This window comes from Dipodomys spectabilis, unplaced genomic scaffold (genome assembly GCF_019054845.1).
Source record: "Dipodomys spectabilis isolate Male_0828 unplaced genomic scaffold, ASM1905484v1 ptg000267l, whole genome shotgun sequence".
NCBI lineage: Eukaryota > Metazoa > Chordata > Mammalia > Rodentia > Heteromyidae > Dipodomys > Dipodomys spectabilis.
This window is the reverse complement of record NW_024870944.1, coordinates 1,828,625-1,847,720: the sequence shown is the minus strand read 5'-3', so window position 1 is coordinate 1,847,720 and position 19,096 is coordinate 1,828,625.

The following is a 19,096-nucleotide window of genomic DNA, read 5'->3' as shown; positions in this document are numbered from 1 at the left end:
CCTGAGAAATTCCTGTAAATGAATTTTATATCTACTTTAAATGTCTGTTCTAAAATTTACAGCATTTCTATTTGAAGAAAAGCAAATTTGTGAAAATTATGCTTGGAAAACCTATGATCGTAAATTCACTTCCAAAGCACTAAAATGCATACAATAAAAGGAGATAATATATTTCAAGTGAATTACATGTCAGCAATAAAAAAAACTATTGTTAAAATACTTCACACAAAATGCAGAATACCTAAAAAGGTATTTTCTGTGTTTGCTTAAAAACTTTGTAAACTGCAACATTTAAAACAATAATATGATTTCTGTTCATTTTGAGGATTTTTGTCTGTTTAATTTGAGTTTATTCAGAGATACCTCAATCAAAAAGTGTATGGGATAACTGGAATACCTAGGAATTAAGCAATACTTATAAATAATTGATAACATTTTCTGGGGAAACTTTTGGCAAATGACAGAAGACACAAATCTATGCATCTGCATCTTATGAAAGCCATATATTACTTGGTCAATCCAATTGTTTTTCTCTACTTTGCTGGGGAAAAAGTATTCTCAAGATAAGAGCCAATAGCAGTGAAAAGAAACAAAATACACTATCATCTTGATTTGTGAAAGCAACAAATGAAATATAATAATTCCACTTAAATGACTCCAATATTAGTATTTATGAAGATGTTCCTGAATGCCAAAATCCATTGAATTTTTGGAATTTTAATTTCTATGAACATATGAAAACTAGAACAAGAAAAGAAATATAGACTTAGAGCCAACCACCCTTGGAATAGTTTTCTTAATTGCTTTGAAATTACATAAAAATTGATATTCCTTTCCATTGGAAACATTTTAAAATGCTTATCATTGATTATAATTCAAATATGAAGCAAGAGTAATTTTATATCATCATTATAAATATCATTCTATTACTATCATAAATTAGAATAACAAACCAGTCCCAATATATTACCTACCCATCATTATCCTTAATTCCTAATCATTACCTAAATACCTTAAACAATCTAAATAGTCATGTCTTTAAATAAACGTAAATATTCTATACTTTTTACTTAACATTTTCCAGTGGCATGTATTCATGTTTCTAAGAAATTTTCAGAGCAGTTAAAAGATGCTTTTGTGAAATTAATGTGATACATTTGGTTGTTGTTGTTGTTAATTTCTGAAAGGCCTGGGCATTATCCCTAAGCGTTTTTAGGCTCAAGGACAGCAATCTACAACTTGAGGCACAGAGCTAATTCATGTTTTTAGTGGTTAATTGGAGATAAGAAACTGACAAGTACTTTTCTGTCTGGGCCACTTTCAAACATATTTCTAAGATCTCATTACCCAGAATAGGTCGAATTATAAGAGTGAGTCACTGGCACTTGTTTTGATGTATTTTTTTATTTTAATTATGTTTTAAGATTTTTGTTTCACTATAGTGTACATCATTCTACACATAAATTTAGATTTATGTATATATTTCTGATGACAATCTCTAAAAATGTGTGTCATTCTACACATAACATTAATATGTACATATATATGTATATATATATATATACTCATATTTATACATAATATTTCTGAAGACAGACTCCGTCTTAAATTTTTTGGTACTATTTTTGACCTTTTACACTTCAAAGATATACAGTCTATTTTGGTAAAAGTTTCCTAGAATAAAATAACTAATATTTCAATAGAAAGTAGAGCTTTTACTTTCAAGGGAATTTTATATATACATATGACATTGTAGTAACATTTACAGTATATTACTTGAAAAAGTTCTGTCCAAACTCGTAAATATTTGTGTGTAATGAGGGGGAGAGAAGAAATTAATTCATAAAGGTTAGGAATTAGCAATGCTTCAAAAATTTATTCCATAATTTATTATAAGCACATAGTAAAGCTACCTGATATGGTTTAGTTTTTCTCTTTCTTTATTTGTTCAAATTTTTAATATGGATGCATGCATGTACAGTGTTAACATTAAAAATATTAATCAAAAGACAAATAATAGCAAAATCATAGGCACATATAAGACTTTCATTAATTAGCACTTATGATGCTAATAATTTTGAAGAAGATGATGATGATGACCACAGTGTAGCCTGACAAAGATAAGGTGATTGAAAAGGAAAAAAAAACTTTACACTTCTTTGAAGCTAGATTTCCCATATTGAATACATACTTATAAACTGAATTGGATTACATACAATAATAACAAGGGGAGAGTTTCAATACCAAGAAATAAAATTACATTAATAGGTAGAGACAGTAAAAACCCTAATGTTATTCCTGCAGTCTCTCTAATGTATACTCACTTTTTTTGGTGGTATTCTGTTCTTATAAATAAAATCATTTACTTCCACATTTTGATGGACTAAGATATAGTTTTCAACTCAGTGTGATTAATTCAAATTACATTCTCTTATAGTATTCAATAACCAATGTTTCCAAATTATATTGAGTATGTCCTTCAGTACAGCTGTAAACACATGACACAATTTACATAATACCACTTACATATCTGTAGTTACCATAAAAGGACAGAGACCATAGAGCCAGGAGTTAAAATTTATTTTTATTTCTTCATGAAACAACTTGTGACTTTATACCAACCAACTGAATTTGACTCTTTCCTTATTTGTAAGCTAAAGTGGAAAATGTGAGGACTCTTCACCTTTTTTTTCCTTGCTCTAGAATTCAACAAATATTCTTCAACATTTCTGGTAGATTACATCCATTTACAGATGAGAAATGTAAGGCCAACAGTCAATGTAGTGAATAAATAATGATACTAGAATTTTGTCTGAGCTCTTCACTCTGTATGCTTACAAAGAGAATAATTTGGTGATGGATAGGACCAATATGAAAAGACTATGGGGAAATAAAGCATACTTTGTAAACGGTTGTTTTAGGACTAAGTTACCAATGATGAATACATGAAACAGGCTGGTGTCATGGGCATAAACAGGAGTACATAGAAATTGTCTTAGTGACAGAAACTGAGAAAAATCTTAATTATTCATCTTATCTAAGGGGAGGGTAAGAAAGGTAAGAAGAAATCTAAAATGCATCCACATCTCTGGCTGTCAACAGTTAGTTATATTCTTGGTGAAAAGGACTACAGGTGGAAAATATGGACTTAAAGGAAAAAACTCTCAGTTCTAAGGTTCATGTTAAAGAGATGCGAATATAGGTCTGTTTAGACATCATCAAAATATCCACGACTTTGAATATGCAAAAGAATAATAAAAGCGGGGGCATTATTAAAGGGAGGAGGAAAAGGAAAATTCTGACAAAAGTGTGAGCAACGTGAGCACCAGTGTGGACAATATTGGAAGAAAGATAAATAAGGAAACAAACAAGTAATAAACACAGATTTACAGAAGTAAAGGAAGGAAAGAATTTGCAGGAATATACTGAAGGAAATATGCTATTTGGATTTGAAAAGTAAAAGGACATAGACAACTTCAATAAGAACAGTATTTTGGTGAAAGTCATATTGATAAAATTTTGTGATATGAATGTGAAGCTATAAAATTCTGGATCCATGAATTCAACAGATCCTGTTGATTTTAAATGCTGGGAACAAATGCTTTTATCCTGACCTTAGAAGAATTATACAGATATAACTCTCATGAACTTTCCTTAGAGATATTTTGTGAATATTTTTCAAGACTGTTTAGACAGGAGATTAAAGATTGAACTACAGCACAGACAAGCCTAATTTGTCCTACATTTCCAATGAGTTACTCATGTATCCACATCCGTTTGGGATTTTATTGAAATAACTTTAGATTTGTTTGGATATCTTGTCAGCCTAATCATCACAAATGTAGGACAAGTAACACCAAGTATTAGGTTAAACATACAGCTTTACTGATGTGACTGAAGACTGCTTATATTGATTCTTCTTTAGAACAGAAAATGCCTCAATAGATATTAACAAATCATAAGTCTCATATACTCTATTGAAATCTAATTTTTGTTAGGGATATCTCCATGCTTTAATAACCCTGTCAATCAACCTGACACAAATTCTTATATGTATGAAGTGCCACAATAAACTTCAAGCTTTTATGGAATGGAAGAGTTCACACATCACCCTCACCATTTAATCCAAATCTTTCATTTTCTCATGCACATTGTCAAATAGGGAAGAATTCTGATATAACAATAATACAATATTGGTTTGAATTAACACAACTTCTAGGATCTAGTGTTAATTTGGTTACTTACTAATTAGCTCCAAATTTTGTGAATATTTATATTTCTCCTGGGAAAACTAATGAGCTCCAAGCAAATGTCCCTAAGGAGGCTTTCACTTCTAATATGACTGTTTGTTTCAAAATGCTTTAAATTCTACACCCTCTAATGTGGGCATAGGGTTATACTGTGGAACTTTTCTCCTCAGAGAGTAAGTACTACCCTATAGTTTAACATAGACAAAGTACCTTGATACATACACTGGGTGTGTGCAAACAAGAAGTGGTAGTTGAACAATGTTCTTAGTAGTTCATAAAGATGAAATTGAAATAGAGCATCTATGAACTCAAAAGGAATGTGCAAAAAAGACAAAGGCACAAAGTAGAATGTGCCAAGGAAATGCTGAATTATAATTTCAAATTATGTACTCACGTTTAAGGGTATGTTCAAAGTACAGCTTCAGACAATGCATTTGGATATCTTGGGGGGAAAACTGCTTTAAACTATTTTGGGATAATTCTAAAAGTAGAAGCCCCTAACTCTGACTCTAATTAGCCACAACATCATCAACTTAGGGACTATTTTCCAAGTGCAAAGTGCGAAAAAGAGGGCTCATCACACTTAGTGTTCTGGTTGAAGTAATGGCAATCACATAACTTTTCTTATAAGCATTTATTTATTTTGGAGCATCAAAGTAGGAAAATGCCAAGTAAATATTTTCCATGAATTAAGTGGGACTTATTATATTGGTCTCTTTTTAACTGGGAAGTTATAGATTATGTCTTTTTATACTCTAACTTGGAACAATGATCTGCTGTCAGTTATTTCTTCTCTTCCTCTTCTATTGCCCTTCCACTTACATAATTTTTATTTAAAGAGACGTACTTGAGCTTTCATTTCTAAATACTTCAAAATTATCTGAATTTCATCATATTTGTGGAAGCCTCCTAAATCTTTCTCAAGGGAATACTTTGTCACTACCATTTTTATCTTATATGATGTCTTTCTGCCAAACTAAGTGCAAGAAATACATTAGACTTATCCAGGAATCTCAACACTTGTACCACCATAAAAAACTATCTAACTTAGAAATCATGATTTTAGTATAACTGGGGAGGTGGCATCTGTCATTTTTGAATGACCCTAATGACACTTACATGCAATCATGATTTAAACCAATATGCCACTCAGAAGATGAACGAATCCATTAAACACACACACGGTGGAATTCTATGCTTCCAATTCATAAGGAAATAGAAAGACTTGGAAAAATCCTACTAAGAAAAATTAGCAAGACACAAAGAAGCAGATTCCATGGTTTTCCTCATGTGTAATAATTAGGTAATGTCTAAGATAGTCCTAGCGAATGAGCAGAATGGCTCAATAGCTATGTATATATAACCATTTAAGAGGATGCTGAGCAAAATGAACTCCTAGACATGGAAACAGAGGTTTTTCTTTGTGGTTGTTGTTTTTACTGTACTATGTGATTTCTTTTTTCTTTTGGGTTTTCCCCTATGGTTTATTCCCTGCTGTATTTGATTTCAGTATCCTGTGTATTATATACACATTTATCTTAATTTGGCAAGGGAAGAAGAACAACAAAATGGCGAGACAAAGGATAAAGGGCAAACCAATGCAATAGCAATATTCACAAGACAACATGTAGGATATTCACATTACAACTTGTGAGGGGTATTGGGGTGAAATAAAAGTGTGAGTAAAATGAGGGAGGGAATACAGAGTTCGACTTGTTAGATATTCACTACCTTACAATTACTGCAACCCCTTCTATATATCACCTTGACAATAAAATTAAATTTAAAAATAAGCTACATAAAAATAATTTCACTGTATTTCTATAGTAAATTATATTCTATGTGTATTACATTTTTTAAAAAATTAACAATACTTGGCTTCTAATTTGAATTAATTGCCCCTTTCTTTTTCAGAGGGTCATCAACTTGAATGCTATCAAACTATACAAAATTTTCAGAATATACTTGCCATTATTTTAAAAAACATTATTTTAGGATTGTCTCATACTAAATAGAAAATAGTTCAATTCTCTGGAAACTCCTAATTTTTAAAACTGAATATTTGTTAAGAGGACAGAATATATGTGTTCTACTAACTACTCATTTTCAAATTCTGAGCATGCCATACCAGAGACATTTACAACAGTGCCTGTATGCATTTTATTTAATTCTGCAATAGATGAAGTTTCCAATGAGACATTACATATTTAAAGGTCAACAGAGAAACTAGCCACATTCTGGTAGAAGATAAAACTATGAAGTATCTATAATAATTAATTCCTCTAGAGTAAACATTTGTTCATCATAGTAAGCTATTATTTCAATGACAATCAATCCCAACATTTTACGCAGTAAAGTCATTCTAGCCCAACAGTTTCCACCTTGTAAGGTGCATCTTAAAATTCCCTAAATTTACAGCATGACTAGCTTATCACTATTGTGAACAAATTCTACACTTCTGTTAATGTTATGCCCTTTTTATTGTTGAAAGAATGCTACACTAAACTTTGCTGTATCGTTTTCCCTCAAGTGGTATTCTTGAGATCAGAAAACCTGAAAATATTATTTATACATATCTTTTTGTCTACCACAGATAATCCGGAGGCAAAGATCTGTATATTATGATTCAAAGCCCACCCAGGCAGGAAGGTTCCTTAGATTCTTATCTCCAATAAACTGTGCAGGGAAAGCCAGACACAAGTAGCACTGAGGTTCAATTGGTAGAGCAGTATCCTTGAGCAAAAAACAGGCTCAGTGTCAGTGCCCAGGCCCAGTCGTCAAGCCCTAGGACAAACAAAATAACAAAAACAAAATGAAAACAAACCCCAAACCTAGCATTTTTCTCATTGAATACAGAGGTATATAATTAAGGAAATTTCTTCCTATGTTATGTACAGGTAGAAGAAAACGGATTTCAAACAGTAACTCTCTTCATACCATGTTACACCAATGTCTCAAAACATTGCTCTTTTTCTAAATTTATAAAATAATAGCATCCATTTATTCTGAACTCTTTCTAAATTATTCACATTATCATGTTATACATTAACTGTTGGAATTATCTATTAACTAAATCCTAATTACAACTCTCTTGAAAGAATATTCTAGACAAATAGAATGGCAGAATCATTTTTGAATTTGTAAATTAAACCTTCTACTTAAAAAGTATTTTGTAGTATCCTATAGAATATGAAATTACAAGCAAAAGATATTTATTTTAAATCTAAATTCTAATTTAGTAAGGTCTACAAAGACCTACATTAGATAACTTTGCTGTTTCTCCAGGCTTAAACTTTTGTAATATTTCATTATTTCTTTGGAATCCAACAGAATGATGCTAAATTTTTCAAATTTTTGGTTCGGAATCATGACCTATTTTGCATCTAGAAGTATTCTGTAATGAAGAGAGCATTTAAAAAATGACTGAGGATGATATATGAGTTGCATTTCAATAGGAAACTTGACTTCTCAAAACGTAATGACAAAATTAGCCCAAACTTCCAACTGTGAATTCCTTTCTTGTTCTTTGGTTTGTTTTATTGAGGCAAAATTATACTACCTAGTCCAGGGAAGGTATTACTATTTAATCCACTCTCTAATCTACTGTATTAGTCTGAGTGCTAGAATGACAGACTTGTATCACATTGCCCTGCCATAGATTGTTGGCTTATTTAATCGAGAAACATACTAGTAATTCTGAACTTCTCCAATGATCTTATCCACTAGACTGACTGCTCAAACTGTTTCTGTACAATTTTCAAAAATGTTCTAACATTTGACACAGGACATGAACATTTTCAGATGCACCTGATTCATTCTTCCATGGATCTGATCACTTAAATAATTATTACTTGGCTCTTTTACTGTCTCTGGTCACTACCTATGTAATAGTCTCAAGCTTTTGGGGGGAAAGTTCACTTGACGACTTTCTCATGTTGAAAATTATCACTTGATTCTAGTCTTACTCAGGACATATTTTCTATTATTTTCTAACTTTTCTACACATTGTGAGAGTTGTTTCATATGTGTGTTTGCACAAATTAGTGCTTCTGTGCGTATGTAAATGTTTGTATGTATGTATGCAAAATCCTCAGGCTATTATTCAGCACTCTTGCTCAAAACTAGTATCTCATCCCTTGAGCCATTCATCCAATGCAGCTTTTGGCTGGTTAATTATAGGTAGTGTTGCAAAGACTGTTCTGCCGAGGCTGGATGAAAACTGAACTACACAGACTCTTTTACATTCTTAGTTTTTATTTTTTCCAGGAGTATGGTTTTAAACTACAAACATTTTTGTGAATGTAAAGTGTAACCTGTAGCTTGGATTTTAACTCAAGAATTCATACAAAGATAGATGAACATACATATTACATATCCTGAGTGTACAGTGCTAGAAATGTGATCTTAAGTCTGGTACTGGTGGCTCAAACCTATAATTGTAGTTACTCAGGAGGTTGAGATCTGAGGATTGCAGTTCAGATTGAGCACCAGTACGAAAGTTTTCTGAGGCACTTATCTCCAATTAATCACCAGAAAACTGGAATTGACACTGTGGCTCAAATGGTAGAGCTCTAGCCTTGAGCTGAAGAGGGGAGGGACATCGCCCAGGCCCAGAGTTCAAGACCCACACCATCAAAAATAAACTAAAATAGGAAAAGAAATGTGATCTTATCACCAGTTCATTGCAACTATATTTCCTGCTCTCTAAACATGGCCTTTTTTTCCAGTTGTCCATGGTCTTATATCTGACTTGTTTTGGAACCAGAATTACTCTTCTGTTCTACTTTTACAAATTTGCATGATTATCTACCATGATTTAGATCTAGTAGAAAACAAGAGTGGCCTCATCCTTCATGTTCCACTTAGTAGTAATGCTTTCCCTATATCACTCCCATTGATCTACATACTGGCCTTGGATTTATTCTTTCAAGTTGTCTTACTTGAAGAGTCTTCTATAGTGTATTGAACCATTATACTTAAGCACAAAACTTCTTTTTATCCTATTATTCCTATTGTTTCTCCTACTGCTAACTTATGTACACTTGGGAAAAAATGCACAACACACACACTCACAAAAAATGTTTCTGAGAACATTCTTCCCACATAAAATTGGTCTTAATTACAGAGCACTTAGGAAATTTGAACTTAAAGTAGTCCAGGATGTTTTTTCCATGTTTTTTTTTTTTATTGTAAAAATGGTTTAAAGTGGGGTTAGAGTTATATAAGAAAGTTAATGAATACATTATCTATCAAGTATTGTTACCTCCTCTTTTGTTTTTCTCCTACAATCCTTTTCCTCCCCACCAATCCAATTCCCTTCTTCCCTCCTCAAGTTGTAAAGCTAATTTTCTACATAGTTCCTTGTACAACTCATTGTTACAATAGGTCATACTGTATACTTGTTTAAGCATTTTGTTATTTCCCTTCCCCTCCCCTCATTAGAAAAAAGTATATGCAAGATGCAGGTAGCTGACAATAAATACAGTAAAAACAGGGGTTATATAACATAGAGGAAGAAAATAGAAGAGAAACAAAAAAAATCACATACAACATGTTAGATACATTAAAAAAATAGCAAGAAAGATAAAGCAAGTTGTGTCCCTATCTTGGGTTCCATTTCACTTAACATCATCTTATATGGCCATATATACATGAATAAGGTTTTATAAGCCATGCAAATTCCGTATTTTCTCGTTATGAAGTTATCTCTGAAACACAGGTCCAAAGATATACATGTGCTATTTCAATGAAGCCAGAAAACATTTATTTTTACCTGGAGCAGCACTATAGATTATTACTGGAAGTAAGTGGAAGGAACTGTTATTGCAAGTGGAAACTGATCCCAAGAGAGGAATTGAACATAAAAAAATGACAAAGTTCAGGGTAATTTGTGCTATCCTTTTTAGGGTACAAGAAAAGAATCCAAGGCCTGAAGGAAACTCTATCCCTGACTTTTTCAAGTGTGTCATTTACTTATATAAAACTTGTCTGTAAACTTCTAGTTGAGAGTATAACAAAAGGAAACAATATGCCATTTGAAGGCCTGCATAGAATAATTGGAAATAACTTTGTTTAAAAAGTGTTCTCCTGCAAAGAAACAAAGATATGGGGGTTTTAAAGAGACTTATGCACGGATATTTAACTCCTGAGATGATTCTTCTCTTTCAGGAGTCAGTTACCCAATTCTTTTGTCTGGTCCTGAAGTCTCCAAATAAGGATTCCAAAAAGCTGGAACCAGTGAGTACGATCAGCAAAAGGAGCCTCTTCTCAAACCAGTGCTTTAAGGATGGTCACAAAGAAACGTGGTTTTTTTCATTTGTTTGTTTGTTTGTTTAGTTTGTGCTGGTTTGGGGGCTTGAACCCAGAGGGTGGACACTGTCCCTATACAGTTGTCTTTCCTGCCCACCTGCCCCCAAAGCTAGGACTCTCTTGCTTGAGCCTAAACTCTACTTCTGGCTTTTTTAGTGTTTAATTACAGATAAGAGTTAGACAGACTCTCATGCCTGGGTTGGCTTTGAACTGAGATAGCAATAAACCCAAGTCACTTCAACTGTACGGATTTCTCTTTTGAACCAAAAAATATTAGATGAAGTTTATTGTAAAGCTAATATTTGACAATTTTTAATAGAAGAGAATATGTCCAGCAAAGAAACCATAACTTAAATAACTCAACAAAAGTAGGTGCAATGAATCATTTTGGAATTATTTTTTCTACTTGGGAATATTACTATTGACTTTGTCATTCCTTTTGGGGAAACTTAAAGTCATATTTGCACTTTTTTGTTGGTCGTGGGTCTTTAACTCTGATACTGGACCTTGTCCCTCAGTTCTTCAGCTCAAGTTGAGCACTCTGCTACATTTGGTACAGCACCACTTCTGGGTTTCATGTGGTTAATTAAAGAGAAGAGTCTCATGGACTTTCCTGACCAGGCTGGTTTTCAACCACAATCCTGTGGTCTCAAATTTCTGAGTAGCTAGGATTACAGGTGTGAGCCCCAGCATCAGTCTTATATTTGCATTTATATGCACTTATTGACACTATGTAGACAAAGAATGGAAATATGAATCAAATGATGACATTGCAACTTTTCAGAAAAATCTAGGTAGCAATAAATTTATCCTCCTATTCCATGTTGTTACATTAATGATTCACTCTGCTGTCTGCATTTGTCGACTTGGTATCAGAAATTATTCATAGAGAAATATAAAAGACAGAGAATTTTAGAAAGCAAAGGAGTTCATGTATGAAAGTACAGCATAGAAGGGTATACAACTTATCACGCAGAGATTAAGAATTAGCCTGATTACTAGAATGCTAAAGGCAATGAGGAATAAGCCTAGTTGATGAATAGTTCTTTACTAACCAAGAATGGTTCCCTAGAAGATTTTGTCGTATAATTTAGTTATTACCATTTATTCCTTCCATCTGGAGTTATTCCTTCTCTATTGTAAAAACTATTAATTAGCCTCTGCCTTTTTGGTGCCATGACTTACCAAAAAGATTTCCAAATCTCACTTATACTACCCTTCTGTTTGTGATTAGCAGTGACCACTCAAAACACTGGAATCTTTGAATTTCCAGAATTAATCTTCACCTGACATCTAAGCACATTCCTGGCATTAATTGCCGTGACTTAATGAACAAAAGTTTTTTGTTTTTTTTCCCCAAAATTGTATACTAATACAGGTAAAGTACATGAATTAGGGACTACTGTCAGATATCAGTATGGAAGGAGCAATTATATATTCCAAGTATGAGTTGTTTATTTTGCCAGTACTGGCAAAATATTTGTTGTTGTTGTTGTTGTTGTTTTGCCAGTACTGGGGCTTAAACTCAGGGATAGGGAATTATTCCTCAGCTTTTTTTTGTTATTGTCGTTCAAGGCTAACATTCTACCACTTGAGACACAACACCATTTCCAGTGATTCTTTTTCCGTTTATGTGGTACTGAGGAATTGAACCGAAGTTTTCATGCATGCTAATCAATCACTGTACTGTGAAGCCACATTCCCAGAGCCCTAAATGACTGTCTTAAGATGGCATTACTTTTTCATCCCGTAACTACGTATCATAATTTTACCCAGAAATTTTTGCTAGAAAATGTCATTGAACACAATACTGAGTCCAGTAAGGTTAGATGGATAATGAATAACCGTCACGGTCTAGTCAGAGCACAGAGTGGCTTACCTCATGGACCTGGAACAACAGACTGAGCGAGACAACTCCCGACCCATAGCCCACCTCCAGAATGAGAGGGCCACATTGGTTCCAGCCACATGAGCATGCTGGGCCACCTCCTCCAGCACCCATTAAATAAGTTCTTAAGAGAGAGAGAGAGAGAGAGAGAGAGAGATTCAGAATTACACTTAAGCCAGGGGCTGGTGGCTCAGGGCAATAACCCTAAGTACACAGGGGGCTGAGATATAAGGACCATGGTTTATAGACAGCCTGGGCAGGAACATCTGTGAGACTCTTATCTCCAAAGAATCACCAGAAAACCGGAAGTGGTGCTGTGACTCAAGTGGTAGATCGCTAGTCTTGAGCTGAGGAGCTCGGGGACAGTGCCCAGGCCCAGAGTTCAAGCCCCACAACTGACAAGAAGTGGATTTCCCACCAGAAGAAGTGGACTGAATAGCACCCATTGTCCTAGGGAGCATGGCAGAGAAGTCAGGCCCAGCTTCCTGTTGGCTCTCATGTTTTTTTTTTAATTATGAAGGTGATATTCCAAGGGGTGGGTTACAGTTACATAAGTAATAAGTACTTTTTTTTGACAGTGTTACCACTTCCTCATTTTTTCCTGCTTCCCCCAACCCTGATATCCCATTTCCCCAAAGTTGTAAAGTTCATTTCTAACATAGTGTTTAGTGTATATCACTTTTGCTTTGGTTAATCTTTGTCTGACCATTTCTGTGATTTCCCTTCCCTTCCCCAAATCAGATAACCTTATGTATAAGACAAAAGGTACAGAAATCAAAAACAGTGACTACAGGGAATATACCAAAGGGGGAAAAGTAAATAGAAATAACTAAAAACAGTTCACTATACAATCATCTTGTATCCATTTCTTGGAGCTCATTTCAATAAGCATCATTTTCTATGGTGACATGCATGTAGCTATTGAGCTGTTGTGATCTTTTATAAAATATCCTAGACATATTCTAGTTTTTTTAAATGAGTGAAAACATGTAGCCTATGATTCTTTGGGTGTGGCTTGTTTGTATTATGTTTTCCAAGTCTTTCCATTTCCTTACAAATGAGGCAATGTCATTCTTTCTGACGGAAGCATAGAATTTTGTTGTGAATATATATGACATTTTCTTGATCGATTAATCTACTGAGGTGCATCTGTGTTGGTTCCATATCATAGCTGTGGTAAATAATGCTACAATTGACATAGTTGTGATGGTAACTTTAGTGCGGCCTTGTCTGTGGTCATTTGGGTAAATGCCCAGGAGTGGGATTGCTGGGTCATAGTGAATAACTTCTGAGGAACTTGTATACTTCTTTATAGAGTATTTGAACAAGTTTACTTTTCAACCACTAGTACAGTAACATTCCTTTTTGGCTATATTCCCACCAGACCAGCATCTGTTATTATTAGTGTTCTTCATAATGGTCATCAAACTAGGGGAGGTAGAATCTCAATGTTGCTTTTATTTGTATTTCTATGGCCAGAAATGTTGCATATTTCTTCATGTTTCAGTTGGCCATTCATATTTCTTCTTCAGAGAAGTCTCTCTTTAAATCTTTAGCCCACTTATTAAGAGGATTGTTTCTTTGAAGATTTGTTTTTGGGGGGAGTTAACTTTTGGGGCTCTAAATATATTTGAGATGTAAGGACATTGCCTGTTGCAGAGCAAGTAACGAACTTCTCCAAAACTGTGGGCTTTCTATTTATCTTTCTATCTATGTAATTTCTCTTCTTAGATTTGGTAAGGGTCTGTCAAGTCTGTTAATTTATTGAAACAACCAATTCTGTTTTGTCGATCTTTTTATGTTTTAGTTTGTCTTTATTTAGTTATTTCTTATTTTTTTATTTGTTTCTGTCTTCTGCTTTGGGTTTGGGTTTGATCCTGTTTTCAAGAATTTTGAGGTATATAATTAAAATACAGACTTCAGATTTCCCCAATTGTTTGATGTAGGCACTTAGAGCTATAAATTTTCCTCTAAGTACTGCATTTACTGTTTTCCAGAGGTGTTGGTATTGTGTCTGTTCAATTTGTTAAATTTCAGAAACTTTCAGATTTTCATTCTAATGTATTCAGTGCCTCACTGGTCATTCAGCAATGTGTTGTTCAGTCTTCATGGGTTTGGGATTTTTTTTTGCTTTAGCTTTTTAATTCTAAGTTTATTCTGTTGTGGTCTGACAAGATATGGGAATTCAAATAATTTTTCTTTCAATTTGGATAGAATTTCTATTGACAGAGTATATGTTCTATTTTGAAGACTCTTCCATGAGCTGCTGCGAAGAATGTGTATACTGATGGTGAATGTATATTCTGTAGATGTCTGTTACGGCTAGGTGTTCAAAGTAGTTATTTAAGTCTTCAGTTTCTTGGTTGAGTTTTTTTCTGGATGACCTATCCATGAATTTCAATGATGTGTTGAGATGTGTTTTTAGTTTAAGTAGTATTTGGTTGATGAAGTGGGGTGCTCCAGGATTCAGGGCATTGATATTTAGACTTGATATATCCACCTAATGGAGATGTGCCATTATCAATATATAATGTCTCTTCCTAGTAATTTTATTTTGAATTCTATTTTATCTTATGTTAGTAATTCTACTGCGGCCTGTTTATGGTGTTCATTTGCTTGAAAATTTTCCTTCTAGCCTTTCAGTTTGAGTATGTGTTTGTTTTTGTCAATAAAATGTGTCTCTTGTAGATACTGCAGGCATGTGTCTTGTTTTATTATACTACTATTTAGTCTGTTTTCTAATTGGAAAGTTAAGTCCATTGATATTGAAAGTTAAGACTGTGAAATATCTCATAAGTCCTGATATGTTATTCACCTGCTGTTAGGCTCTGTGTCTCATCTACTCTTAATATATTTACCTTGTTCAATGGTAGGGAGCATTTTATATAACCAGTTCCTGTTCTTCATGATCTTCTCTATGTAGGATATATTTGATTAACTTCTATCCTGCTGATTTGGTGGAGATACATTGTTTCAAGATTTCTTTGTCATGAAATATTTTTATGTATCCTTTTAATGTAAAGGAGAGTTTGGCTTGGGACCATATTCACGGTTGATAGTTGTTTGCCTTTAATGTTTGTCATATATCATGCGAGGCTCCCCGTTTTACCATATCAGCAAAGAAATTTGTATTTATTCTGACTCTATATCCTTTATAAATAATCAGTCTTTTCTCCTGACAGATTTAAGAATCCCTTCATTGATGTCTAATTATCCTCTAATGGATTATGATATGATGGTGGTTTGTTCTGTTCTGGTATACTCTTTTTGGTGTTCTAAAGGCTTCTCTTATCTGTGAGAGCCTATCTCTTTGATTTCCCTGTCTTACAATTGGTTATTGTTTTAGGTCTTCTATCTCTTTATTAAAGCTTTATTTTAGGTCTTGTATGGATTTTGTTTACAACTTTTTATTGGGTGGGGGCTTGGGAGGTATGTGTTTTAGCTGTGTCTTCTCTCATATCTTTCAACTATGCATCCAATTTTCGCTTGGACTCTCTTGCCTTCTTAGAATATATTTTTCTTTGTGTTTGGAGTATCCATGAATTATTTTGCTGATCTTTGCTTGGTCTCATCTTGTTCACAAATTTCCTTGTAGAGATTTTGTATCTTTTCATTAATCACGTTTTTCAGCAGAATTTGTAATGTATTTTGAAAACTATCTTCTAGGTAATTGATTGTTCTAATGCCTGTTTATTTACTGTGTGAATTATATTAACGTGGCATGAGTTTTCTCATATTTTTCTGATTTGTTCTGTCCATTTGAAGTACTTCTTGGCTTTCATTTGGTGAAATCTATGATCTTAATAGGTGACTATCTATTTTCTTGGATGATTTGCCAGGTGTTGCATTGGTCCTCTGTTGTGATTTGTTTTTCTGGTATTAGGTTTTTGTCTAGACCATTAAGTGTAGGAGAAGTGATCAGTTGTGAGAGATGTTGTCAAATTAATACTAGTGGTTCCAACGACAGTTCCGACTATTCAGTGATAAGGTGAATTATGTCTGTTTTTTTATGTGACTGTCTCTGTTCATGATTTTTTTTCCCATGGGGCCCTTTCATTTCCACACTGCAGTTGTGTTTTTTAATGTTGGCCAACACAGTCACAGCAGTCACCTTCCTGGCTGGGTAACTTTTCATAGACTTCTGTTTCCTTGTGAAGACAGTATAATATCTTCTTTTGAATTGTATATCTATATAAAATTATACCTAACTTGGTATGACACTCTAGAACGGAATACCTTCTAAGACTCTAAATCTGTTTCATTAGAGAAATCTAGGATAATTTTCTGTTGTTATTCTGCTACTGTTTTCCCTATTCCTCTGGGTCATTTATTATATTGTGGATTTTTTCACATAATTGAGGATTTGTGATGGTTGTATCAAGTTATTTTTGTTTTTCTGTTTGTGTTACTTTGAAATAGTGATTTCAAAGTATGTATGAAGAGACAGTAATAATATGAAATGTGAAGAGCTTAAAGCTTAAAGAGGCACAATGAAGGCTTAAGTAACTCCATTACAGGCTTGCAACCATCTTGTGAGGTATGAATTATGAAAATAACCATGGGTTGGACCCAGAAATGACACAAAAAGTAAAACAATTCCTGGACAACTGAGACATAAACACTCCTTGGGAAAGCCACAGGAATTTTCTCCAAATGCATTGACCAAACATTGGGTGGCCATGCAGGACACTGTGACCCACTGGCCAGAAACTTCCTGTCAATAATACCTCAATAATATTAGCCAATCACCTATGTATAGCTTAGTTTGTTTAAATTTTAATTAATCATGTAATTTCTCATGTACAACTTCCTTCAAGTTGTTTGTTCAATACTCTAAAAACTGTGCTGTTTCTATGCTTGGGGTCTCTTAATGTCATGGGTTACCGATTGCACAGAGTACCAGCCTGGAGCTTGCAAATAAAAGATGCCTTTGTTATTTCCATTGGTCTAGGTCTCTGGTGGTCTTCGGGGGGTCTTGAGTCTATGTAAAACAAATGTAAGTTATTACATTTAAAGAAAGACTGCAGACATTTTAACCTATTCGCTACAAGTAAATTAATATTAAGCAAAGCTAATTAACTCTGATTTACTCTTCAGAGGATGAGTATAGTACTCTTGGACATCTTGGAGAAAAAGACTTTAGACTGATTACAACTGATGCCTTTCAATGAAATTACTGGCTAAACATTCTTCTTCAGAAAGGCAAATGCTCCATTTTTTCAAATTAGTATTATAAAATCATAACATCTGAATGTTGAATTGTTTTCCTGTGCTATTTTCAATACCATTCTTCATCCATTAGGTATCTAGGGCTTAGAATGACCCGTTCCTTAATATACCTATATTGCTTATATTGTGATATAAATCTCAGTAATATTAACATGAATTTATCTCTGAATCTCATCTTGAGCTACATTCATATGTAATTGATGCAGTCTCAAGCAAGAAACCTATTTTACTCTTTTCTATCCTTTAAACAATAAATCTATTATCTTTAGAAATATGTTCTAAAGAAAATATGTTCTTTTATATTGTTCCAGAAAATATCATTTATTTCTAGTATTTTTACTGAAATAAATATAAAGTATGGAACATGGAGAAACCCCCCCCCCCTTATCACTTTAAAGTATATCCTTAGGGACTATTTTATGTATAAAAAATAAAAAAGTGCAATGCACATGTTTATACATGAATCATCTAATGGTTATGTCAATTTGACACAAGAAGTATCATAGTACATCAAGTCTCAATTTACTTAAAGGCACCAACATATTAGTGTTCATGAATATCACTCATCTTTAGAAAATGACTAATCACAACAAAGTTTATATTTCAAATTTAAAAAATAAAAATTACACCCAGATTTAATGTGAATATCCTGTTTCCAGTAATACATTTATTCAGCAAACAGGGAAACAAAAAATAAGGGCTTGTCATATAGAAAGAAAGATGTAAAAGCATACTGTATTTCCTTAAGATGATACATACATGCAAATCGTGTCATTTATTCAAAGATACTATAAAAATTCATGAGTGGATTTGTGATCAGAAGTGATAGGGAAACAAAGTAACTGGAAAACTGTATTTGTAAATAGTGCTTTCAATATATGATGACGTTTTCAATAAATAAGCCCATAGATGATGATGTTATATCTGTAACACACATCCAGTATTTTACATTTTAGACATACTCCCATTCTCTTACCTCAATTCTTGATCAATATTCTTCTATTTTCATGATGTCAATTGCTACTAAAGTAACAAGGTGGGTGTTCTCTTGGTTTCTACATCCAATAAATTTTAGTATTTTGCAACGGTGTATAAACTCATGGAGTTTGACTTGGATGTGAAGTTCGAGGATAGTGTATTCAGGGTATTAATTGACCTGAAGCAGCCAGGAACCTATTGTGAATACACAGACACACTTTATACTAAGAATTAGGGACTTGATCTCAGGGAAAGATTAGGGTCCAGGCAATATCTTGAAGCTGAGATAAAGCAATGCAGCAATCATCTATCAACTATCATTACAAGGTAATGGAACATGTCTCTGATGTGTCTGGGTGGCAGCGGTGTGTGTGTGTGTGTGTGTGTGTGTGTGTGTGTGTGTGCTTGTTTGTGTGTGTGTGTTTGTGTGTGTGTGTGTTTG